Raw genomic sequence first — 27188 nt, forward strand, 5'->3', positions numbered from 1 at the left:
ATCAGAGATATCAGTTCTGGACAGGGCTCTGAGTAACCTAATCTAGTTGAAGATGTTCCTGCTCACTGAATAGTGGGTTGGGCTAAATGACTTCTAAAAGTCCCTTTCAACTCAAAGCCTTCTATAATTCTGTTCCAAGATAATGTGACTTTTGTTACCTTATAATTAACAATCACCAGCTTCTCATACAAAGCAGAACTCATGGGATGCTGGATTTTGGCTAGGTTGGAAGTGTCAGCAGCACTTTACCTGATACTGCTGTTTGCAGTACCGCTGGCTCCTCATTACAGGTAGATTAACTTGGAACAGCCGGTGCAGCTACTGCTCCTTCTCCCTCCCCCAGTCTTCTGCCATGCCTCCAGCAGATTCTAAATACAGTGTCATGAATCAGAGTCTGGATGCAGAGCATTCTAGAGAAAAACTGAGCCAGTGATTTGGGTTTCTGTGCTACCTTCCTAGGAAGCTTGTGGAAAGATGCCTCAAGGCTTGCCTAGATCCTGTTGCTTACTGAACACAGTCCATCAATCCTCAGCATGGGCAGCTACAGAAATAGGCAGTTTCATCAATGACTGTGGGGAAGTGGATTGCTAGGGACAGCCTCAGTTGCAGCCTTCTTCACACTTACAGCCTCACAGCCTCACTTACAGCATTACAAACCTTACTGTCACCAGGCTCTACACTGTGTCTAGCTCTGTGATGCCTTCACAGCTGCCTGCTCACTGCTGGAAAACAGCATGGGGGAGCAGCCAGCAGGCAAGCAAGCTGAGCAGCAACTGCTGAGTTTGCTCTCTGGAGAGCTGGAAAGCAGAGAGGAGGGGCTGTGTGGCAGTTTTGGGCTGAAGCCTAGGAATTTTACCGCAAGTCTTGAATAGAAAGTGGTAGAATGTAAATAAATTACCGTTGGATGTAAATGGAAAATAATGGTAAGGTCTAAATAATTCCCATTGGTCTGATGACTACCACAAAGTTAGTTGTATAAACTAAGTTTTTCTCATCTCTTTGCTCCAGCAGATACTAGCTGGTTGCTTCTGCTGGCTTGCTGACCTTGGAGGCATCTCTTTGTTGTGGCTAAGTACTAACATGCTACTCTCTGCTCTTCTCTTTCTCTTTCCCTTGTCCTGGGAGCAGGCAGAGGGTGAAGCTATTGATAACCCTCCGGTTTCGTCCAGGGGGGTTCTTGTGTTGTTTATAAATTGTATCTACATGTAAATATTGTATATTTTGTACATATTCATTGCATTTCATATTTCTAGGTTGTAGTTTTACTTGTAAATACAGCTTCATTTGCTTCCAACTGAGCTGGTCTGGCAGTTTTATCTTTTGAGGGGGTAAATCACAGGCTGGCTGTGAATTCCTTAGTATTTCCAGCTGCTGGACCAGTGATGAGCTCTGCATCCAGAGCAAAGGAAACCTGTAAGACCAAAAAGTTTGCTCAGTGCTGATGGGGGCTCTTTTCTGATGAGGAAAAGATACCAGATTGGCATCCCACTTGCAAAGTTATTTAGAATTCAAGTTTTGCCTGGAAGTGCTCTGAAAATACAGAACTATTCTAAATTCAAGATGTTGGTTTGCTTTTATGTCACTGCAAATCACAACTGTGCTTCGAATTTAGAGATTAAAATTCTTTTAAATAAACCCCACTTTTTATTTAACTGTCTCTCTAAGGGACTTTTTGCTTATTAAAAGCAAAAAAATCCCCTTCAAGCCAGTGAACATAAGTAATTACTTTGCCCAACAGTTAAGGTGCTAGCTACACATCAACAACTGCAACAGCAATCACGTGTTTTGCACTAGCATCCAGTGCTCAGTTAGCATTGTCCTGATGAGATAGGAAATATACAAACACCTGGGAGACAAAGATCTTCATTACAATAACTGTCTGCCATTTTGCAGTTCCTTGTTATGACACCTGCTAAAACAGTGTGAAGAGGTTATCTACTAAAGTCAATGCCTCTTGTTATGGTACTTCTGGTAGGTTGATTTGAGATATAAAGGGATAATTGTCAGAAAGAGTTTTAACATACACTGCTGATGTAACATCTAAATGAAAGACAGAATTTTCCATCCAACAGAAAACATAACTGCAATGTTGAAAATGTTTTCCTTTTATTGCAAGCTCAATGATCTAATCTATGTGTAAGCCAAGGAATTTTATAGCTGTTGTTATTAATGTAGCTCATAAATGCCCTGTTTGTGTAAGCAGATTATGGAGGTGTTCATGTAAAATGCCATCAAAAACATTACAAGAAAGACACATAAAGTCTAAAATGTTATGTTAGAAATGTGTCTTGACTCCCCTTAAAAATAATTAAGTCATATTATGAAAAACCAGAGAAAACTCTGACTCAAAGATATTAGCCAGGTGAAAACTTAGCCTATGTCAGTCAATCTGTAGTAACTATCCATCTGCATGTCCTTAGCAAATGCAAAGTACTTAAATTAGCTAAGTTCTTTGTAACTAAAGCCAAGCTCACTCAAACTGCCTGACATTTTCTGTAGGCCAAGGGAAGTACTCACGCTGCGTCTGAGCTAAGAGCAAAGGTTCCTCAGAAGAGTCAGGTAATTATACAACCTAATTTCCATTTCTAAAATTAGATTCCCTGCATACTCCTTTCTAGGGTGCACAGATGACCATGTAGCTGTGCCTTCAGGCGATTTTTGTTAGCTTCTGATCTTCAAGTCTGCATTTGTTGCTAAGAACACTGAAAAAAAAAAACCCAAGGGCTGAAAGAATTTGCTTTTTCCAGTCTATTTTCTCTTCCCAGCTACATTTCATTACAGCCTTCTACCCCAATGTTTGCTGCTTCTTTGCATCCTCAGAGAAAACACTTCAAGAGTCTTGCAACTTCTCATATGGTTGACTTGCTCCTGAGAACTAAGATGTTATTTCTGTGACAAAAGTAGTTTTAGTCAAGGGGAAGAAAACAACGACAGCATATACAGGAGTATAGCTTGTTGCAAACAAATACAAGATGTGGTGTGGAAATAGGACCAAATGATATCTAAAAGACAGCTTAGAACCTAAGGCCAGAAAAAAAACCCAGATTTATGTAGTAATATTTCAGACCTCTACACCCAGGAAAGTGACTCTCAGAAATCTCACATTGCCAACCAGATGTCCTGCTGTGTTTTCTTAAGTAAACCACTTAGATCAGGCACTCATAGAGGAACTGTGGCCTGCTTGGCAGCATGATGTTTAAGGCTAAGTGACATTGACATCTTAGGCACCCCACACCTCAGCTTGAATTGCATTCAGTACAAAGCATTGCTCTTTGAAAAGAAGTCAATAACCCAAGTGGCTATATAATAGTTAAGTGATTCTAGCATTTCACCAGGGCAGCTCCATTCCTTCTTGAGCTTCAGAAGATTCCTAGGAAGCCATTCATCCTCTCTTCATGGAAGAGGCTGAACTGAAGCACTCTCTGTTCTGCCTGCTGAAGTGAGGCCACCAAATATGAAATAATATAAGATACATAGCGAAAGGAAACTTAACTCTGACGCCCAGTGACAACTGCCTTCCTCTGCAAAGGGACTTCTCAGTTGCATGGCCTCCTCCCAGTTTCACATCACTTTATGCAATCCAATTATCGATGTTTTAATGCACAGAATATTACTTGAAAGACTGGGAAAAAGAGAAGTGATCTAAGATGAACCTCTTCTTTGGCAGCTGGAATGTGCTAAAAGCTGTGAATTGGTGGGTTAGTGTGAGTAATTTAACAGTCTGAGACTTCTTAAAATTAGACAATTTGATATATGAGTGTATTAAATGTTGTCAATTGCTGTAACAAAAATAAGCTTAGAAGTTTAAATTGAATCCATTTTCCCGAGTTACCACTTTTTGCAATAGGTAAAAACTAGCAAAGTGTGGAATCACAGAATGGTTTGAATTGGAAAGGGGCCTTTAAAGATCATCTCATTCCAGCTACCCTGCCATGTGCAGGCACACCTTTGCTAGACAAGGTTGCTTGAAGCCCCATCCAACCTGCACTTGAATGCTACTAAGGATGGAGCACTCCCTGGGCAATCTGTTCTAGTGCCTCACTGCACCCATAATGAAGAGTTTCTTCCCAAAATCTAATCTGCATTTTGCCTCTTTTGGTTTAAAACTGTTAGTCCTTGTCATATCACTACTAGCCCTGGTGAAAAGCCTCACTTCATCTTTCTTTTAAGCCCCTTAAGTATTAAAAAGCTGCCATTAAGTCTCCTTGGAGCCTTCTCTTCCTCAGGCCAAACAACCCCAAATCTCTCAAGATGCCAACTGTGCAAATTATGTTACTCAGTATGATTAGTTATTTCAGTCAAACTTTTCCCAATGTATTACTCTGGTTCTAAATTGCTCATATGGAGTCATGCTTAGGCTGCTCAGAAACTGTTTACTCAAAAATGTGTGCATGAAAAAAAAGCTTTATTTATTCCTCTCTATCTGTTGTTACCCATTCATTTTAGAATAGAATTGGCAGGGTTGGAAGGGACCTCAAGGATCATGTAGTTCCACACCCTCTGCCATGGGCAGGGACCCCTCACACTAGATCACGTTGCTCAGAGCCGCATCCAGCCTGGCCTTAAAAGCCTCTAGGGATGGGGCTTCTACCACCTCCCTGGGCAACCTGTTCCAGTGTCTCACCACCCTCATGCTGAAGAACTTCTTCCTAATATCCAATCTGAATCTACCCATTTCTAGTTTTGCTCCACTCGCCATAATCCTATCAGTACCCAACACCCTAAAAATCCTTCACCAGCTTTATTGCAGAACCAGAATACTGAAAGGCCACAGTAGGGTCTCCTTGGAGCCTTCTCTTTTCGTTTATTTGTTTTAAATAGGTATCTGATGACAAATGAGGAGAAGAGACTGTGGGATTTGAGTAACTACCCACGTTCCATGGTCAGCTAACAAGTGAACCAAACAAAGTTTGAGAGAGTACATGCTGAAAATTGTTCATCCAGCCTATCAGGCAAAGACTTGGTACCAAACATTTGAGGGGAAAAAATGGATCAGTTCACAAAATGTTTGCAAATAACAAAAATGGGGTTCCTTTTGTATGATACAATTATTCATAATGAATAATTTAATGTTGTTTTTAATTCTGTGAAAACATCAGTTCAGTTTAAATGCCAAAACCCTACTATGTGTTTTGATTACTGCGGACAAACGTTCATCTTTTGTCTGTTAAAGTGCATCGTCGCTGTAGGGATTCTGTATCTTGGACCATCACCACACTTTCACACTGAAGAGCAAGGAAAATTAGAATTTAGAATTGGAATTGGAATTAGAATTAGAATTAGAATTAGAATTAGAATTAGAATTAGAATTAACCAGGTTGTAAAAGACCTTTGAGATCATCAAGTCCAACCTATCATCCAACACTACCTATCAACTAAACCATGGCACCAAACGCCCCATCCAGTCTCTTCCTAAACACTTCCAGTGATGGTGACTCCACAACCTCCCTGGGCAGCCCATTCCAATGGGCAATCACTCTTCCTAACATCCAGCCTAAACCTCCCCTGGTGCAGCTTGAGACTGTGTCCTCTTGTTCTGTCACAGGTTGCCTGGGAGAAGAGACCAACCCTCACCTGGCTACCTCCCTTCAGGTAGTTGTAGACAGCAAGAAGGCCTCCCTTGAGCCTCCTCCTCTTCAGGCTAAGCAACCCCAGCTCCCTCAGCCTCTCCTCATAGGGTTTGTGCTCCAAACCCATCACCAGCTTTGTTGCCCTTCTCTAGACACATTCCAGCAAGTCAACACCTTTCCTAAACTGAGGGGCCCAGAACTGGACACAGTACTCAAGTTGTGGCCTAACCAGTGCTGAGTACAGGGGCACAATGACTTCCCTGCTCCTGCTGGCCATTAAATGTGCTCTCTTCCCATTATAAGAGCAAAATAAATATTAAAGTGTAGTGATCATTATTAAATAAATCTGTCATCAAGAATGTGATATCCACATATCCTGACCTGGACAGATAGCCATTTTTTTAAGCACTGACACAGTGATGAAAAAGGACACACAAGGAATATACAGCAGTCAGAACTAGCATGCAATGCACAGAAAAATAGAGGAAATCTGTATGGGCTACATTCAGTGAGGTGGGAACCACAACATCCAAAGGGAACAAATGGCCTAACCTCTCTCTAAGGACAATGTGAACTTGCCAATTCTCCTTCTTTTCCCAGCGCAGAACAATGTTTATTTTTACACATTGTACACAGTCTAATCACTTTTGGACGTGGGCCCACACCTCTGAGACAAGGAAAGATATGTATATAGCAATTTTTTTTGTTATATGTACAGGAAGTTGAGTCAGCAGTTGTCATGGAGGCACCCACAAAACACACAGCAACAGCCACCTGAACCCCATGGATTTATTGTAAGAACTTTGCACTCCTTCCAACACAATAAAGTTACAGGTTCACATGTCTGTTGGGAATATTCTCCCTCACCACCAGTTAAGCTATGAACCAGGATGTGCATTCCAAAGGCCATCTAGTCCAACCCCCCTGCAGTGAGCAGGGCCATCCTCCATTTGATCAGGTTGCCCAATGCCCTGTCAAGCCTGACCTTGAATATCTCCAAGGATGGAGGCTCAACAACCTCCATGGGCAATCTATTCCAGTATTTCACTCCCCTCACGGTAGGATAAGCAAGGCTACAAGAAAATGTTAAGTGCTTCCTTCTAATGTCCAATATAAATCTGGAATAGAATAGAATAGAATAGAATAGAATAGAATAGAATAGAATAGAATAGAATAGAATAGAATAGAATAGAATAGGACTAGACCAGGTTGGAAGAGACCTTCAAGATCATCGCATCCAACCCATCAACAAATCCAACCCACCTAAACTTATTTCAAACCATTGCCCCTCATCCTATCACTACAGGCCTTTGGAAACAGTCCCTCTCCAGCCTTCTTGTAGGCCCCCTTCAGGTACTGGAAGGCTGAACATCCCCAGCGCCCTCAGCCTGTCATTGTAGGAGAGGTGTTCCAGCCCCTTGATCATTTTTTGTAGCCCTCTTCTGGACCTGCTCCACCAGGTCCATGTCTTTCTCATGTTGAAGGCACCATAGCTGGACACAGTATGCCAATGAGGTCTTACCAGAGCAAGGTGCCGGGATCACTCCTCTCAGTCTGCTAGCCACAATTCTTTTGATGCAGCCTCAGATGCCATTGACTTTCTGGGTTACAAGCACACACTGTTGGCTCATGTTCTTTGTGAACTTTCCAGTCTTTGACTCTTTTGTCTTTTAACAGGCCAGCTTTTATCCATATGTTTATGTAAAAATATCTGCAGCACTGAGAGTTTTGATATACACAAAAGTTGCCAATGACAGAAGCTCTGTGTAAAAGCACAGAGTTTACTGGGATAATCTGGATCATAGGAGGCCTTTTCACAAGTGAGGAGTACAACTTACTAACTTTAGCCTAGCAACACAGAAATGCTGATTCAGATGTGATATGTTCTTTGTTAATTTCTATGAAGGCAACGCTTTTCATACAATTTATTTTTGTACCAGTAGTTGTAAAAACAGGATAAACATCACACACAAGTGTATGTAAAAAAACCAATGTCTATCCCCCATGCCAGAGGGAAATAAGACAACAGAACAAGAGGACACAGTCTCAAGCTGTGACAGGGGAGGTTTAGACTGGATGTTAGGAAGTTCTTCACAGAAATAGAGATTGGCCATTGGAATGGGCTGCCCAGGGAGGTGGTGGAGTCACCATCACTGGAGGTGTTTAGGAAGAGATTGGATGGGGCATTTAGTGCCATGGTTTAGTTGATTAGATGGTGTTGGATGATAGGTTGGACTCCATGATCTTGAAGGTCTTTTCCAACCTGGTTAATTCTCTTCTCTTCTCTTCTCTTCTCTTCTCTTCTCTTCTCTTCTCTTCTCTTCTCTTCTCTTCTCTTCTCTTCTCTTCTCTTCTCTTCTCTTCTCTTCTCTTCTCTTCTCTTCTCTTCTCTTCTCTTCTCTTCTCTTCTCTTCTCTTCTCTTCTCTTCTCTTCTCTTCTCTTCTCTTCTCTTCTCTTCTCTCCTCTCCTCTCCTCTCCTCTCCTCTCCTCTCCTCTCCCCTCCCCTCCCCTCCCCTCCCCTCCCCTCCCCTCCCCTTCTCTCCTCTCCTCTCCTCTCCTCTCCTCTCCTCGAGTCTCCTCGAGTCTCCTCGAGTCTCCTCGAGTCTCCTCTCCTCTCCTCGAGTCTCCTCTCCTCGAGTCTCCTCTCCTCTCCTCTCCTCTCCTCGAGTCTCCTCTCCTCGAGTCTCCTCTCCTCTCCTCGAGTCTCCTCTCTTTTCCGAACCTCTCCTCTCCTCTCCTCGAGTCTCCTCTCCTCTCCTCGAGTCTCCTCTCTTTTCCGAACCTCTTCTCTCCTCTCCGAACCTCTCCTCTCCGAACCTCTCCTCTCCTCTCCTCTCCTCTCCTCTTCTCTCCTCTCCTCTTTTTACTTCTCTTTAAAAAAAAGTGTATTAGAATAATTAGTGGCAGATTAATTGACTTAAGAGTCCAAGCTGCTATCCTGACTCCAGTTTGAGCAATGGGATTAACCTAGGCAATCTCCAGAGGTCTCCTCCAACTTCAGCAGCTGTGATTCTGCAGATCTGATGGTGAAATATCCACCTCACAATCTAATTTTGGAACTGCTTCTGAGAGGTACCAGTTCTGAAGCAGAAACCTACAGTTAGCCTTATTAGCACTTAAGGTTTTCTTGTAGCCATGCTTACCCTAGCTATTCCAGCAGCCTGGGATCTCCTGAGCAACCCAGCCTTTTTCAGCAGTGGCACCGAACAAACCTCAGAAAAGAATTGCATTGCAGGAAACATTTCTGTCGCCACTGGGGACAAGCTGACAAAAGGAAGAGCAATGAAGTGTAATAGAAAGGGGAGTGGATCAATGCTTCAAAGCTGCAGCATAATGAGTTCCTCCTGTGTTTGACAAATGTCAGCATCACTGCTCAGTTCCAGTATATGAGCAATGGAGTATAATGGGGAAAGTAGGGGAGGACAATGCTCCTTCTTCAGGCTGAAACTGCTTTGTTTCTTTGGAAATAAGAAGAGAAAATGCAATAATGTAAAGGTGGTAGCAGCTAGAAACAATGGGGTAAAATTATTAGCAAGCAGAGAGCATTTGCAGGAGCACTCTAATGTAAAGACAGTATTTTCAGAGGGCTAATTTCCAAAAACACACTCTGGGGATTACTCATCTAGGAAAGACACCCTTAGGAGGAGTTGTCAGCGGGTGAGAACACTGTTGAGAAGTATTTGTCCAATTACTCTGCACTCTGCCATGGATCCCCATTTCAAATGGTGCTGGATGAGGCATGCTGCAGGCTGGCTTTATTCCTGCTGGAAAGGGAGTCAAGTTTGTTGATACCAAGAACACTGAAACAGGGTACCTGAGTTCCTTAGAGCTTCATGGACTTGGTTTTCAATCAACCCAGAGAGCAAACAGGAAACACAGAATTGCTGATATTTTCCCCCCTATCCAAGTCATGTTTTCAAGCATTTTCTTTGAAATTGTGCAGGTTAAAAGGGCTTTTACAAAGCAGGATTTGATCTTTGCATATGGCAGCATCACTAAAATGTAGCCTTTCCTTTCCCTTGCCCTGAAAATATTAACCAAAAAATCATCATTTTAAGAATGTTGATAACTGAAGGAATTTTTTTTACAGGGGGAATACTGCTTATAGTGTGCATGTTGATCTCCTACTTCACTTGTAGGGCTGAAGACCTTGCAGAAAGTGACCCAGCTATGAAAGTACAGTTTTTAGTAGCAGTGCAGTCTGTATTACAGAACGCATCTGTATCTTCAGTGTCAAGTCTTCAGTATCATTTCTTCCCTCTCTCAAGCTAGTGTTTGACATGGAAAACATGTACTTTGTTCTCACCCAGAACCACTAGTTACCATAATTCAGAATGATTTATGATGTTCAAATTCAATAGAATTCATAGCCTAAAGTAGTGCACCTGATTCTTTCTTTATCTGCAGTCCCACAAAGCTTCTGTAGGTACAAACACAGAAGGAAAAGGTGGCCCCTGCCCCAAGAACCTTGCAGTCTAAGATGAAAGGAAGCAGATATATCTATATTGGAGCAGACCAGAGGGCCAAAGAAAGAATGACACAACACTGGTGATGATGATGATGTAGCACACAGACAGCTGACCAGCTCAAAGCAGACAGAAAGTTTAGGGATAACATCTGCCTTACAAGCCCCTCTACCAATCAAAAGAGAACCCTTGCAACTCTTGGTATGAAAAGTTTGAAAACTACCAGCAAAAGAGAAATGACAGATAAGGATGGATAGAAATCTTTTTCATGCTTGGGTACTCCATACCTGGTTTTCTGACTTCAGCTTTCTCAGCATAGCCAGTCAGGACTGAAATTAGACCCAGAACAGAACAACAAAGTCATCATTTTCCTGATTCAATTCATACTGCAAGGGTTATGAATTCTCCTCCCTTTTTGTTTTCCTGAGTTCAAACCTGAGTTTGGGCTGGAGGAAATAGGAGAAGAATGGTTTCTAATGTTATTTCCTGGAGATAAAGCTCATATATTAAATGAGAGATGTGAAAATGGTGAACTTTAGAGGCTGATGATTTAAGCACAGAGCAGGTTAGGTGTTTTGATCTGGCCCAGTGAGTTTCATATTAAATCACATTTAAGTCATATTACTTGGTGTTGTATCAAAGCACAATGCCCTTCTCTTATCTCTCAATCACCATGGAAATGAGGGAAATCTCAGCTGAAAGTAAACCTTTAAAAACAATGCAGCTAAAGCCTGGATTCCACAACACATAACTGAGGACTCTGAAAGGCAGGAGATGCTCCAAAAGCCTTCCCCCTGTGTGCTTGTTGACTCCAACAGGATCTCACTCTGAGCAGAGATCCTTTCCAGGCATTTTCACATCCTCTGTGCAAAGTATGTTTCCCTAAAGGCTTCACTGAACACAGCTTCTTAAACAGTAGCCACTGGAAGCTTCACATGTAGACTTTCAATAATCAGCCCTAGGCACCCACAATACAAATCCCAAACTGGAATCTTGATGTGAAGTGCAACTCCTTTCAATTAATAGAACAATATCCTAACTATTGTCTTCCTTGGCAGTATACAAAATTAAATGTTTTCTGCTGAAAAGAATTGAAAGACTCAAAAATCCCTGTAATGCGTTTTCAAGCTTGAAAATGTTTCTTTCCCTTGACAAACAAAGTAGTTTAATGCACTGTACATAATTACATCCAATATCCCTCTAGGATTATGAGCTATTTTCATCTAGCTCTGCTTCCTCTATATTTTTTTATCACAACACAACAACATTCAAAGCCCCTGTGTACATATTTCCATCAGTCCATTGTTCATTAAGTAAGTCACGAACAGGCAGAGCTATGATCAGTCCTCAAACAACAACAGGAACATTTCTAGCTAACATTTTCCCACAACATTGCCTCAGCTGCATTGACAAACCAGCTGGCTGCACAAACCAGAGAGCCACTTGTCACTTTTCTGAACAGGGGCCCTGCTTGTAGTTTTCCTCAACTCCAGAGCTGGCAAAGATGTGGCATCGCTGAAATAAGAGGTGGACAATTTAAACATTACTGTAAGTACACCTGTACTGCAATAGATACTATTTTGTGCACCTTAAGAAAATAATCAAGTTCTTGATAACTTATTCCATGTGCTCACTACTGAGTGTTTAGGACAGAGTAATCACTGCAGCATGGAGTAGGGATATACAAGCCACTTTTAAGCTAGTTTGTTCAGAGAATGCTAGTAGCTCAATGCAAACTGATCTATCCTGTTTCTCAGATTTTTCAGCCTAGACTTACCTGTATTTTACTACAGAATCATAGAATGGGTTATGTTGGAAGAAAGCCTTAAAGATCACCTAGTTCCTACCCCTTGCCATGGGCAGGGCCAGCTCAGGGCCAGGCTGCTCAACAGCCCATCCAGCCTGGCTTTAAATGCTTCCAGTGTTGGAGCCTTCTCACTTCTCTGGGTAACCTGTTCCAGTGCCTCACCACCCTCATGTTGAAGAATCTCTTCATAATGTCTAATCTAAATTTAGCTTCTTCCATTTTGAAGCCATTACCTCTTGTCCTGGCACTACATGTCTTCGTAAAAATAAGCTCTCCAGCTTTCTTGTGGGTCCCTTTCAAATACTGGAAGGCTGCTATAGAGTCTCCCTGGAACCTTCTCCAGGCTGAACCACCTCTGCCTTCTCCTTATCTCATATGACCAGGTCCCCTGTTTCCTTCCAGAGAGGGCCCATCTCTTCTCTAGTCTTTCTTTTGTCATTGACATGTCTGTAGAAGCTTTTCTTGTTGCCCTTGATTTAATTGTCTGGTCTTTACCTTTCCTAACCTGATGTCTGGCTACTCAGATAACTTCTCTGTAGTCCTCCCAGGATACCTGTCATTGATCCCACACTCTATAGATCTTTTTATGTTGAAGAGTCCAGGAGAAGGATATTGTCATCAACACATTCCAGGAACCTCCTGGATTGCTTGTGCACTGCTATATAGTCCCTCCAACAGGTATCAGGAATGAAGTTCCTCCTGAGGACCAGGGCATGTATCATGTGTGTATCAATACAAATACTGGAGGTAAAAAGCTCAAGGCTAGTGATAGGTATGTGCTCACTTATTTCTCAGAGAACAAATAGTAGGGATAAGACTTTTCTAGTTTAAACAAACCAGGACTGACTGTGGTACAGATGCAGAAACAGCATAGCTGGACTCTTCATCCAGACCCCTTCAAGACTGCTGGGGGGGGAGGTTTCAGACTTAGACAGAGAATGAAAGATTAATTGGTGTGTTTTGTATTCATGATAAATCAGTATTTAAAACTATGGTGCTTTGTATTTTGAGGATGGAACAAACACCATCCTAATGAAACATATACTAACACACAGCCAGGACAAAATATCAGTGACAAAATGTCGAGCAAGGAAAATGAAACGAGCCCTTAGGATTGTGCCACAGGGAATAAACATTGACACAAGACTGCAGGAAGAACAAAAAGAATTTGTAATAGTGAAATATAATCATTTCTCTAAGATGGCATTCTGCTTTTGTTTGCAGAAGTCAGGTGGGATTCCCTCTGACATAAAGAGAACGAATTATTTGATAATGAGCATTTTGCCTCAGTTCCTAATGCATCTCAGGTGAGCTCTGCCCTTGCTAAATACATAATATCTCACCACAAAGTTGTGCATGTTCTGATTTACTCGAGTGATGAGCAGTATTCTGGGTGATCATATTCTTGTGAAGGTAATTGTAAGACTACCTTTGTCACTAGTAGGATTTATTATTCAGAGAGCAACACTAACCAGCAGATCTGTGGGCAACATTGTATATTTTACCTGTATTAACTTTAAAACTTGACAAGCAATGGAATATTTTTCATCTGGCAGGAGAGTTAAGACTGTCTAAAATGAGCTGCAAATCTTCTAACTTTTGTCCAAATTTGAGAAAGGTTTCTGCTTACTCCTGGCTGTTATGAAAGGGTAACAAGTGGTGTCCCTCAGGGGTCTGTACTGGGACCAGGGCTGCTCAGTTCATCAATGAAATCAACAGTGGGATTGAGTGAACCCTCAGCACATTTGCAGATATTATCAAGCTGGGTGGTATGGTTGATAAGTATGAAGGATGGGATGCCATCCAGATGGACCTGGACAGGTTGGAAAGATGGGCTGAAGAGAATCTCATGAGGTAAAGTATAAGGTTCTGCACCTAAGTTGGGGCAATCCTAGATGTTAATATAGGCTGGGGGATGATGAAATTGAGAGCACACCTTCAAAAAAGGACTAGGGGGTGCTGGACATGAGCCAACAATGCATGCTTGCAACCCAGAAAGTCAACGGCATCTGAGGTTACATCAAAGGAAGTGTGGCCAGCAGGTCAAGAGAGGAACTTCTGCCACTTTGCTCTGGTGAGACCTCACCTGGAGTAATGTGTACAGGTACTGCATCCAGTTCTGGAGCCCTCGACACAAGAAGGACATGGACCTGATGGAGTGGGTTCAGAAGAGGGCCAAGAAAAAGATCAGGGGGCTGGATCACCTCTCCTTTGAGGACAGGCTGAGGGAGCTGGGGTTGTTCAGCCTGGAGAAGACTCCAGGGAGACCTAATAGCAGCCTTCCAGTACCTGAAGGGGGCCTACAGGAAGGCTGGAGAGGGACAGTTTTCAAAGGCATGTAGTGATAGGACAAGAAGTGATGGTTTTAAATTAAAGAGTAGATTTAGATTGGATGTTAGGAGCAAGTTCTTTGCCATGAGGCTGCTGGAACACAGGAACAACTTGCCCTGGGAGGTAGTGGAGGCCCCAGCCCCTGCAGTTATTCAGGATCAGGCTTACAAAGGCTGCAAGCAACCTGATCTAGTAGAGGATGTCCCTGCTCACTGAAGGGGTGTTGAACAAGAAAACCTTTGGAGGTCCCTTCCAACCCAAACCATTCTAAGATTCTCTATGAGAAGAGGCAAACTCTAAAGTGTTGCTATAGGAATTCAAATCTAAGTGAGTGGATATAAAGTCAGAAAGGATGATGAGCACAAGAATCCAGGTGATCTGCAGTAATAAGAGAGTGAGATAAATGTGAAAAAGAAAGATTTTGAAAGATTTTACAATGCCAGAACACCTCTGTGCTTTGGCAGATTAATTTATGGCAAATGTCCTATGCTGGTGTGCCAGGGCTATTTGTCAAATTTGATAAAGTTGGGCATATTGCTAATTCTGGGCAAAGAGAATTCACATTCACAAGTGAAATTCCCTTCAGTACAGATGGGAACAGGTGCCTTATTACTGAGAGAAAATTTGCTGACCTATCTTTACACTAGGTGATTCTAGATAAATTTGAATAGATGAAGCCAGCCTAGTTACAAAAGCTAACTTTAGAATATGGAGATAAAAACTAAAATAAGGCTAAGAATGTAAAAAAGATGTGCAAACCTGCAAGAAATTATAATATAATCTCTTTTGAACCCAGGAGCCTGAGTACAGACACATTCATCACACAGTGCTGTTCAGAAGAGAGGCACCACATGAAACTGTTCTGTGTCTCCCTGCTTTGCCAGCTCCTCCTACTTTTTTGGACTAAAGGCTATCGCTGTAACCAAAAGGAAAGCAATAGGAAAAAAATGAATAGAGTACTTCTGATTAACAGGTGTCATAATGACTAAAGGAACTGAAATACTGCTACAATGTGAGCTGTAAGAGGGTGAATGTTTCAGCAGAGCCATCACTTAATAAAGTACAGTCAGAAAGTTACAACTGAGTTTCTCTTAAATCCTGTATTGCAATCACTGTTTGCTTTTACTTCTTAGTTAGAGGTAAGAAATATATAACTGATAAGGAGAGGCTAAGGAAGCTGGGGTTGCTTAGCCTGGAGAAGAGGAGGCTCAGGGCAGACCTTATTGCTCTCTACAACTACCTGAAGGGAGGTGGTAGCCAGGTGGGGGTTGGTCTCTTCTCCCAGGCAACCAGCACCAGAACAAGAGGACACAGTCTCAAGCTGCACCAGAAGAGGTTTTGGCTAAATGTTAGGAAGAAGTTCTTCACAGAAGGAGTGATTAGCCATTAGAATGGGCTGCCCGGGGAGGTTGTGGAATCACCATCACTGGAGGCATTTAGGAAGAGACTGGATGGGGTGCTTGGTGCCATGGTTTAGTTGACTAGATAGTGTTGGGTGATAAGTTGGACTCGATGATCTTAAAAGTCTTTTCCAACCTGGTTAATTCTATTCTATTCTAAACCCAGCCCTCTCTTCAAACCAAGCCTATTCCAGTTTTCATAGGTCTCCACAGTTATATCAGTCAATTCACCCTATTGAAGACCTCTCCAGATTTCTATGTGCTGCCTTTCAAGTGACAGGTTTGTAAGCTTCACACCTCTTGGTAATGCAATGCCATACTGCAGTCAGTCTCTGTGCTGCACTGTGGTAGCCGAATGCACTCATCAGTAAACACAATATCTTGGGCTATTGCAGACCCTTTGGGAGCCTGAAGCACATAGCAGCATAGAAATCAACTTCAAAACAAAGTAGAGCTTTAGTGTGAGAGGCCACATAGTACTCACAGAAATCAATTAAAATCAATAGACACATTCTGCACGTTCTGTGAGGCCTGACACGGTAAAATGTGTTTAATAATCATCCTACAGGCATGAACAAAGTGTTAAGGGCAAAATTGAACTCCTGGCATTTTCACCTGAATATATTCATCCAAGAATCATTACTTCTAAAAGCAAGACCAGAGCTTCAAGAAGAGGAAATGTGAACCAAACCCCCCATTTTGGAGATCTTATTCTGCTGTGCAGAGCTTTGCCTTTAGACCTGTGTCAGACGTTTCACAGCTCTGTTCTTTCGTCAGCGCTGCTGCTGGGAGGGCTTACATTTTGTGGTTTCCTGGCCAACAGATATGTTATCTTCTACTTGTTTTAGCAAAATTGTGATATGCATAACATGCTTTTTTAAAAATGAACACCACAGTGAAGCCCATGAAGAAAAATCTTTAGGGGGTGTTTGTTTCTTTTGAGCTATGAAAAGAACATAGAGAATTAAAATCAGTTTCTTCAGAAATCTGCAAAAATTTACCTTTTAGAACTGTATTAATACTCTGCTCATAATTCATCTTAAACTTACAGAAATGGAGGGAAAATGTCAGTCATAGATATTGCACAAAGTGAAAAGCTAGAAGGATAAATGAGAAAGTAAAGATCTGTCATTACTTGGATTATCTTGGTTTATATATGTCCATTTACCTTAACATAGGGCAGTCTTTGTAAATATTCTCTTCCATTTCATAGAATCATAGCACTGTTAGGGTTGGAAGGCACCACATTGATCATCTAGTTCCACCCCCTTTGCCATGTACAGGGACACCTCACAATAGATCAAGTTGATCAGAGCCACATCCAGCCTGGCCTTAAAAACCTCCAGGGAGGTGGTCGAGGCCCCGTCCCTGGAGGTGTTTAAGCCCAGGCTGGATGAGGCTCTGGCCAGCCTGATCTAGTGTGGGGTGTCCCTGTACATGGCAGGGGGGTTGGAACTAGATGATCCTTGTGGTCCCTTCCAACCCCGACTGATACTATGATACTATGATACTATGAGGCTTCCACCACCCCCCTGGGCACCCTGTTCCAGTGTCTCACCACCCTCATGGTGAAGAACTTCTTCCTAACATCCAATCTGAATCTACCCATTTCTACTTTTGTTCCATTCCCCCTAAAGCTATCATTACCTGACACCCTAAAAAGTCCCTCCCCATCTTTCTTGTAGGCCCCCTTCAGATACTGGAATGCTACAATTAGGTCTCCTCGGAGCCTTCTCTTTTCCAGACCGAACAGCCCCAACTCTCTCAGTCTGTCCTCACAGGAGAGGTGCTCCAGCCCTCTGATCATTCTCATGGCCCTTTCATGCATTCAGGTCACAACATGTTTTTTAAAAAAGGTGATTTTTATTAAAAGCCTTGTGGAATATTTAGGTGGCTGTGTGAGGGGGTTGTAATAGAATTGTATTTTAAAGGCAATTTGGGGGATATCATTTTTATACTATGCTTTATACATTTCTCTCTTTGTTTTTTTACATGGACTTAATGATCTCTACAGTGTTCTTGCAAATATTTTGAAGGCATCTGGTTCTTTTTCAGTCCTATTTGAAAAACCTTTTCTGTGGATCTCTGTGGATCTCCTGATGTATACAGTGAACCAATTTGCCTATGCAAAAGAAAAAAAGCCAGTTGAATTGGACAGAAGCCAATCCAACCACACACACATAAACAATTCCTAACGCACTTCCCTTCCACTGCATGTGGAGACTAGCAGGGGAATGTACCACTGGGGTAAACAACTGTCTCTCAATGTTTTGTTGTTACAGACACTGGTCAATGCCTAAAAATTATTAAGACTGGTTTTATCTGACATTTGCTTGGTTTATTTAATGTCTGATAAAGTGCAACTTCTGCTTCTAAGCCCTCCTGTGACTGGAGTGTTGGTAGTGTCTCTCTCATGAAGAATCTTTGGTTTCTAGTAACTATGATTATTGATCTCACTCTATGGGGTCCCCAACACTGAGAGGTCAATTTGATTTTTTCCTCCTGCTTCTATTTTCCTGCAGCCTGCAGAAATGTCACTGAGACCTCTACATCTCTGTCCAGAAGTTTGGTTGAAAGTGTCTGGCAAGTTCAAGTATTACTGAAGGAAACAGAGAACGATGGAATATCAGATACCAGAACAGGGACAGTGCCATCCCATAAACTTAATTTCCCTTGGAAGTGAAGCTAATGTAGAAGACAATTCAGATCCACATTCACAGTAACATTTAATACCCAGCTATTCTAGCTCTTACTATGGTGACTTGGCTTCTTAGGCCTATTTAATAGAAGCCATATCTCAGAGGAGTGTTTTATATCCTAATTGCTGTGGAGACAGCAATAATAGGCTTTTATCCAAGAATGGAAGTTCTCACCTGTAACATTTTTTTTCTCCTCTCTTCCTTCCCCCCCCCCCCCCCCAATTTCTAATTAAAAATTAAATAGAAGCTTATCTTTTAAGTTGTCTTTTTGGGGTTATTAATCTTTTCTCGCTGTGTGTTACATATAAATTGTATGAAGACACTCTGTTCCTATTAACTGCCTCCCTACACAATAGATTCATATGCTAGTTATGGATCTGAGGACTTTGCAGAGAGGATACATAATAGGCAAAGGTATTACAGACCACTTCAGCTGGTGAGCTGTCCACTTTGCAAATGACCATTTTCTGGTGACAAGTTGCAGTCAGTACTGCATCACAGAGAAAATCAGGTTTAATATATACCTTGAGTGTTATTGACTCAATACCATCCTGCTGGTAATAGTAGAAAAATATTTTAACACTGTGTTACTTTGATTAAGAATTGACAGGATTCACATTCACTAGAGAAACTATTCACTTAATACTCTTGAAGTCAGACCTTGTGAAACACTTGGCTACTCGAAGGGCAGATACTCTTATTTCCCCATGTGATCTCAGCTCTGGATGGGAGGGATGTGGTTAGGGCAGGGTTGTTTTATGCTGACCTTGAAAATAATTTCCACTGATGTATACAGAAATATACAGGATTAATCAGGGTTGGAAAAGACCTTCGAGATCATCAAATCCAACCTATCAGCCAACACCATCTAATCAACTAAACCATGGCACCAAGTGCCTCATCCAGTCTCAAACACCTCCAGTGATGGTGACTCCACCACCTCCCTGGGCAGCTCATTCCAATGGCCAATCACTCTTTCTGTGAATAATTTCTTCTTAACATCCAGCCTAAACCTGCCCTGATGCAGCTTGAGACTGTGTCCTCTTGTTCTGCCACAGATTGCCTGGAAGGCTGCAGCACCCAGGGTTTCAGTGCTTGGTCCTTCACTGAGAAGCAAAACCCCAATATCCAAGCACTCTAGCCAATGCCTCATAAGGACAAGACAGACAGGCAGCATACTGAGCACAGAGAAAACATCCTGCTAGCAAAGAGGGGAAGCAATGAACAAGGGAAATAATTCAGCAACGCAAGGTTTCTCAAGATTATGCTTCTAAATCAGGACTGTGGATAAACACCTCCACGTGTTTAGCATCCCAAACCTCTCCAGAGACTAGGCACCTAAAAGTGTCTTTCAAAGAATTCAGGATTTTAGTCTCTCTAATGCTTTTCCCTTATAAAATGGGGACCAAATAACAGAGGATGGGGAAGGGTAGCTGAGGAGTCAGTAGAATGGAATGGAATGGAATGGAATGGAATGGAATGGAATGGAATGGAATGGAATGGAATGGAATGGAATGGAATGGAATGGAATGGAATGGCATGGAATGGAAGGGGACGGAACAGGACGGAACGGAATGGAACGGAACAGAATAGAATAGAATAGAATAGAATAGAATAGAATAGAATAGAATAGAATAGAATAGAATAGAATAGAATAGAATAGAATAGAATTAACCAGATTGGAAGAGACCTTTGAGATCATCGAGTCCAACCTATCACCCAACGCCATCTAATCAGCTAAACCATGGCACCCAGCACCCCATCCACTCTCTTCTTAAATACCTCCAGTGATGGTGACTCCACCACCTCCCTGGGCAGCCTAGTTAAAAGAAATATTACAGTGCCTCTGTTTCAAGTAGATGTATGTTTTTATTCAGTGCAAACAGCAAACACTAACACAAATGAGCATATCCATATGCTACTGACACTTATTTTTGTCACTTGTGGTTTTCTCTATTTAGGGAGATTAAACACGTATGTTACATGTAGTGGCAACACACCCAGACAAGGCTTAAGATGGGGAAAAAGGCACATGTTTAATTGGCAACCTGAGTACTTGATCATGTTTTCCAGTTACATGATTGTGTTACAAAATATGAGATAGATCCTTGCGAGACTGCAAGGTCTCTAATGGTTCAGTTGTCTTCACTGAACATTTAGTAGTCTGTGTTTAACGGTGTATTAACTTCGTGGGAAGGAAATCCTGTGGGTTCTAATTGAAATCTAAAACTTGAAAACAGGACCATTGGTGAATGGTGCCACATCCATCTGGCAGCCAGTCACTAGTGGTGTCCCCCAGGGATCAGTGCTGGGCCCCATCCTGTTCAATATCTGTATTGATGATCTGGATGAGGGGATTGAGTCCATCATCAGTAAGTTTGCAGATGACACCAAGCTGAGGGCAGGTGTTGATCTGTTAGAGGATGAGAGCTATGCAGAGGGACCTCGACAGGCTGGACAGATGGGCAGAGTCCAAAGGCATGAGATTTAATGCATCTAAGCACAGTGCTACAGGCTGGGGTCAGAGTGGCTGGAGAGCAGGCAGGCAGAAAGGGACCTACGGCTACTGGTTGATAGTAGGCTGAACATGAGCCAGCAGTGTGCCCAGGTGGTCAAAAAGACCAGTGGCATCCTGGCCTGTATTAGGAATAGTGTGGCCAGCAGGAGCAGGGAAGTCATTCTGCCCCTGTACTCAGCACTGGTTATGCCACACCTTGAGTCCTGTGTCCAGTTCTGGGCCCCTCAGTTTAGGAAAGATATTGACTTACTGGAATGTGTCCAGAGAAGGGCAACAAAACTGGGGAGGGGTTTGGAGCACACCTCTATGAGAAGAGGCTGAGGTTTAGGCTGGATGTTAGGAAGAAGTTCTTCACAGAAAGTGATTGGCCATTGGAATGGGCTGCCCAGGGAGGTGGGGGAGTCACCATCACTGGAGGTGTTTAGGAAGAGACTGGATGAGGTGCTTGGTGCCCTGGTTTAGTTGATTAGATAGTGTTGGATGATAGGTTGGACTTGATGATCTCAAAGGTCTCTTCCAACCTGGTTAATTCTGTTATATTCTATTCAATTACATATGATCTGGAAAGAAAATTCACTTTGGAAGCTAAATCATTAAAAGTATCTTCCCTTTTTTTCAAGAAGTGGTGAGTGCTTTATGTCACACATAAATTCTTTCTTTCTTCCTCCCACATACATACAAATTCTTTGGGTTTTTTTTCCCTGAGGCTTCATTCCTACTATAGAGAAGGAAAGATTAATGTAACTGTTTACATTCATCATTTGGTTTGGCAGAATTCCAAGTGACAGATATTGATTTCTAGACGCAGAGTAATTCAAGACTGTTTAGATCCAAAGTTCTGAATCTATCTTTAGTTAGAAATGAGATCTAATAACAAGACAATTCCCCCCCTTTGTACAAGCTCTCTTCAGAGTATCTTTTCACCATCAAAATTCAGCATTGATTGCTTCGGGTGTGCTTCTGAAACCTTCTTCCTCTGCAGCTGCATTGTTAGAGCACTTTTATTAGTTCTAAATAAGTGTTTCCTGCCTTTCTCCTGCCGGATTGTGAGCTCTTGGTCTGATGCCCATAAAGTTCAATTTGACAATATTGAGCGTTCTGAAGTATGCACGGCATAAGGATCTGAAGATTGCTTTTCTCTTCTGCATTTCATGAAGAGGGGAAAGCCTTTTAGATTCAGATTGTTAGCAAGTCACATTATGTGCTAATGCACATTGATACTATTGTATAAACCAGCACTGCACTAACAATAATACAAATAAAAACCAAACACAAACAAAAAAACTCAAACAAAAAAGCCGAACCTGTGAATAGTAGACATTAAGAAGCACAAAGACTGATGCCTGAGACTCAGTATGTAAAAAATATTTGTGCTTCTGTCCTTTCAGGGCTATTGCCTCTAGTTTCAGCAATGCCCTTTCCATGTGCTTTTCTCACTCAAGCTATACACTTCCTTTGGGTAAAATACAGTAAATAGTGTTGCACAACTTTCCCTATTTGCTTTGCAATTATGCAGGTATTTGTCTTATTTTTGCTTATTTTTCTTTTCCCAGTTTGCAGGGCTTCTGTTGCTGAGGAAGGTATTTACTGCATAGATTTCCATGACAGTGGTAAAATAGAAAACCCCTCCAATTAATTTCTCCTTGACCCTACAACGCTGTTAGAGATTCCCAAGCCTTTTGGGTACAGTACACAAAATGCCAACATTTCCTGAAGTAGCCCTACCTACTCTCATTATTAGGATAAAAAACATTTCAATAATGAAAAGAGGGTCTCAAACAACAGCAATGTCTCCTTTCAACAAAATCTCATCTCTGCTCCACTCTCTTTTTAGAATCATATCATAGAATCATGTCATAGAATCAATAGGGTTGGAAAAGACCTCAAGGATCATCAAGTCCAGCCTGTCACCCAAGACCTCATGACTACTAAACCACAGCACCAAGTGCCACATCCAATCCCCTCTTGAACACCTCCAGGGATGGTGACTCAACCACCTCCCTGGGCAGCTGATTCCAATGACTAACAACTCTCTCTGTGGAGAACTTTCTCCTCATCTCAAGCCTAAACTTCCCCTGGTGCAGTTTTCCCAGACCCAAATCCTAACCCTCACTGTCCTTGTTAAACTCAGTTTTCTGTCCTGGCCTACAGTTCCTCAGTTGCTCTAAACCTGCCTTATTCCTAAATACACAAACCAAATGAGGTTGTAGACAGGCGGATGATGGTCTCTTCTCCCAGGCAACCAGTACCAGAACAAGAGGACACAGTCTCAGGCGGCACCAGGGGAGGTTCAGGTTGGATGTTAGGAAGAAGTTCTATACAGAGAGAGTGATTGCCCATTGGAATGGGCTGCCCGGGGAGGTGGTGGAGTTGCCGTCATTGAAGGTGTTCAGGAGGAGACTTGATGGGGTGCTTGGTGCCATGGGTTAGCTGTTTGGGTGGGTTGGATTGGTTGATGGGTTGGACACGATGATCTTGAAGGTCTCTTCCAACCTGGTTTGATTTATTCTAATAAAGGTTTATTCAAATGGCTGCTCCCTCCTTGTTACCCACATATTGTTGTCACAGTAGGTCTGCTGATGGAGATGCAAAAGCTTTTTAATAGGAGAGTAGCAAAGATGCAGATGAGACCAAAATTAATGGTTGAGACCCCTTTCCTAAATGCAAACACTTGAAGGAAATTGTGTTCATTCAGCTTGATGCCTAGAAAAATATTAAGCAAATTTTCTTCTAATTCTTGGATTTCCACCGATTGTTCTTTTCCTTTTGGTCTTCCCATTGTCCCTCTATTTATATCATTGGAATGTGCTGCCCAGGGAGGTGGTGGAGTCACCGTCCCTGGAGGTGTTCAAGAGGGGATTGGATGTGGCACTTGGTACCATGGTCTAGCCATGATGTCTGTGGTGACAGGTTGGACTCAATGATTGTCGTAGGGTTGGAAGGGTAAGGCCAAAAGGCCTCCTCCCTCCCCCCTGTAAAGTGAAGGGAAAGGAAAAAAAACTCACAGTGCTTCCTCCCAATCTACCAATTAAATTAGTTTAGATCCTTCTTTTCGTTTACCAACTTCCGACCACCATATTCCCTTTCTTAAGGGGACAGCCTCAACCGGTCACAATGATCTTTGAGGTCTCTTCCAGCCTTGGTGATACTGTGATCACTGGGTTGTTTTCCTTTAAACCACCCACTGAATATTAATGAACTTAAAGGTTTCCAGATTCTTGTCATTCTGAAATGAATTATTCTGGCACGCTTCACTCCTCACAAATACTACTGTGTTAAGAAAGGGTCTCTGTGGACCAGTCTTTAACATCAGCTTTATAACATCAAAGAGACACTACAACCTGGTAAAATCTAAAAACATATAACCAGCCTCCTGTTGGTTGAGGAAGTATTTCTGTTTTAGCAGCAGTGGCTACCAGGTACTTGGTTTCTTATGCAAATCCCTCTATGTCAGTTTTTATAAAGGTCAGGTAGGTGTATGTGGAGTATGTTGACACCACTTTTGTAGAATCATAGACAAGAGTAGGGGAAATCCTTCATGACTTGTTTTCATGATACTCCTCAGTACGCCCACTAACTCAACATAAAAGGCTGTAGGGAAGGAGCTGAAGGCAGCAACACTCGAGACAATTATGCTGAAGTTGGAAAAACAGGCTATTCAAGAGCAACTTGAAGCATCACTAGGGAAAAAAAGAGAGTTATCATTCTGGCTTTCTGAATGTCCCACTTCTGTGCTACTATCAAATGTAGCAGAACAATTTTTTGTATACAGCTGAAAAAAAAAAAAGATCATTCTGTGAAACTTCAAACTGAATAGCCCTATCTCTTGGGGTTTGCTTTTCACAGCTCTCTTTCTCAGTCTAATCAAAACATCATTTATGATAAAAGAGCACCTTTCTTACTAAATTATTTCCTTGGCTTTCTGTCTTTCACTGCATTAGATTTGTTTCTTTATTCTTTTCTTCCTCATAGTTCTCACCTTTGCCCGGCAATGTTTCGTTTCCTAGTAGGGATTGTGATTCATTAATAAGATAGAAAATGGTATTAATGCATCAAATGAAAACACTCAGCACGAAAAGGAGTCCTGTGGGTATAAACTGCAAATCTCCAAGGATTTGGTAAAGGTCTAAGTAAAGATTTGACTGTGTGATGCATAGGAAAAGGATCAGATAGAATAGAACAAACCAGGTTGGAAGAGACCTTCAAGATCATCGCGTCCAACCCATCAACCAATCCCACCCACCTAAACAACTAACCCATGGCACCAAGCACCCCATCAAGTCTCCAAACCCACAAAATTAACAGATAGCTTAGATCCAAGAAAGTGAAAAATCATTGTTGATACTTAATGGATGGGGATGTTGCTGCCTGTAAAAAAATACAATTTCCCACATATGGATTGTTTATCTCCAGCCACATCTGCAGAACGCAGACACATATGGCCAATTGTGTGATTGCCAGACATGTGACAAGCAGTAAGCTTTAGACCCATCAGACAACTTCTTCAAAGGAAAGTATTTTTATTGCACCAAGAGAAAATTAGATGGAAGGAACAAGATGCATATATAACTGCCAGGAAAATCCAGAAAAGAGATGTAATTAAAAATGAGGACAAGCAATTAAAGCAGGAACAAGAGTTCCTCAGGAAACAAAACTATGTGCTTTGCTACTCATGTACTCTACATAAACAATTGAGATCACAAACTAAATAAGCATCCTGTAATATGTTTGTTCAAATGCCATTAACTGGGAAGTAGAAATATGCTGTCAATGGGTAGATGACATTTGCAGATATGTAAAATATACCCTGATCAGATGAAAACACTAAACTGACTTATGAAGTTATTTCAATCTAGTCTGACTTCAGAGAGAGATATTTATGTGGGTGTCAGAATTTTTTTAATACAATGACTCTTCCAAGCAGCAGCACTGATGTTAACTTCCCTCTCCTCTTTACAAGTTCCAGTAAAGCCAGCAGAAATTTTCCTTTTGAGACAAAGATTCCACAAAACTCTATGCCATTGACTACAGAAATGCTTGAAGATGAGAGTGATTTTATTCAGTAAGACAGCATTTTTGAGGCAGTAGCTAGACCCAAGCTCCCTCTTCTCCCATGTGCATAATGTAACTGGTTACTGTGGGCTTTGGACCTGAGAAATGTAGAGGAAAACATGTTCTGGAGATGAAGAAAGTTGGCTGATGAAACATGGTTCAACATAGCAGGTGACTTGCTTTCAGTCATTTAGCATCTATTATTGTCTCTCTGAGATGTTTTAACTTTCCCTCTTCACTTCTAGTCTGTTCCAGTTCTGAAGTACTAAATCTCAGCCTTCACTCATCAGCCTTTCTCAGCTCTTATCCAGCTCATCCTGGTTTCTGCTTTGGCCTCCCTTCTCCTCATCATGTTCTTAGTGTCCTTACCTCTATTGTTCAGGCACCATTCCACATCAGACTCTTTGATTAATCTTTACATAGGCACTTTGGGTTTTCCCACATCATCCCTACCACTAGCTTCTCAAACTTCTCCAACTAGGTTGGATTCGATGATCTTGAAGGTCTTTTCCAACCTGGTTAATTCTATTCTATTCTATTCTATTCTATTCTATTCTATTCTATTCTATTCTATTCTATTCTATTCTATTCCATTCCATTCCATTCCATTCCATTCCATTCCATTCCATTCCATTCCATATTCAGCACAGTGAAACAGCACTGAAACTCTCCAAATCTGCAAGACAATTGTTCAGAATATCCCATGTTCTGGGGAGACTAAAGGGGCATGAAAATGGTCTGAAAACCTCAGGGAACTGATATAGCTCTGAGAGGTGCTTGTATTTCCTATGCTCACTAGAAGTGGTGTTCAGCTTCATCATTTTTATATCCACAGAGGGAACAAAAATGTGAGTTGGTTATATTTTAGAAATATGTTTCACTACAGTTATTAAAATTGATGAGTGGATTGGAACCTGGCTTTTCACAACCTGTAGAAGTTTTTGCAACTCTTGTATTTCTCCTGTAGAGAATGCCAAGATCATATCAGAAAAGTGCCTAGTTCTAACATCTGTTTTATTTGGTATGTCTCAGATTCGGCACTGCCAGACTAGCAACACTGTGTCTGTCTGTCAGTGTCAGTATAATAACACCTGTAAGCATTCTGATTTGCTCTTTTCAGAGAAAAAGGTAGAAAAATCTCCCAGAGAGTGAAACAGAGAGGTGGTGTTTGCAACACTACACCATTCTTCTGTGGTAAAATCAGCATTTTTCCTTCTGTTTTGATCGAGCACCAGAGCTGCTTAGGCATTAGCCACTGGGAAGAGTAATCTAAATAAAAGAATCCTCTAAAAAGGCTTCCTGCACATTTTTCAAGCTTTAAATGCAGGCTGTGGCTTACAACAG

This window comes from Melanerpes formicivorus, unplaced genomic scaffold (assembly GCF_026170545.1).
Source record: "Melanerpes formicivorus ecotype bairdi unplaced genomic scaffold, bMelFor1.0.p_v2 SCAF_90, whole genome shotgun sequence".
In the NCBI taxonomy this organism is placed as follows: Eukaryota; Metazoa; Chordata; class Aves; order Piciformes; family Picidae; genus Melanerpes; species Melanerpes formicivorus.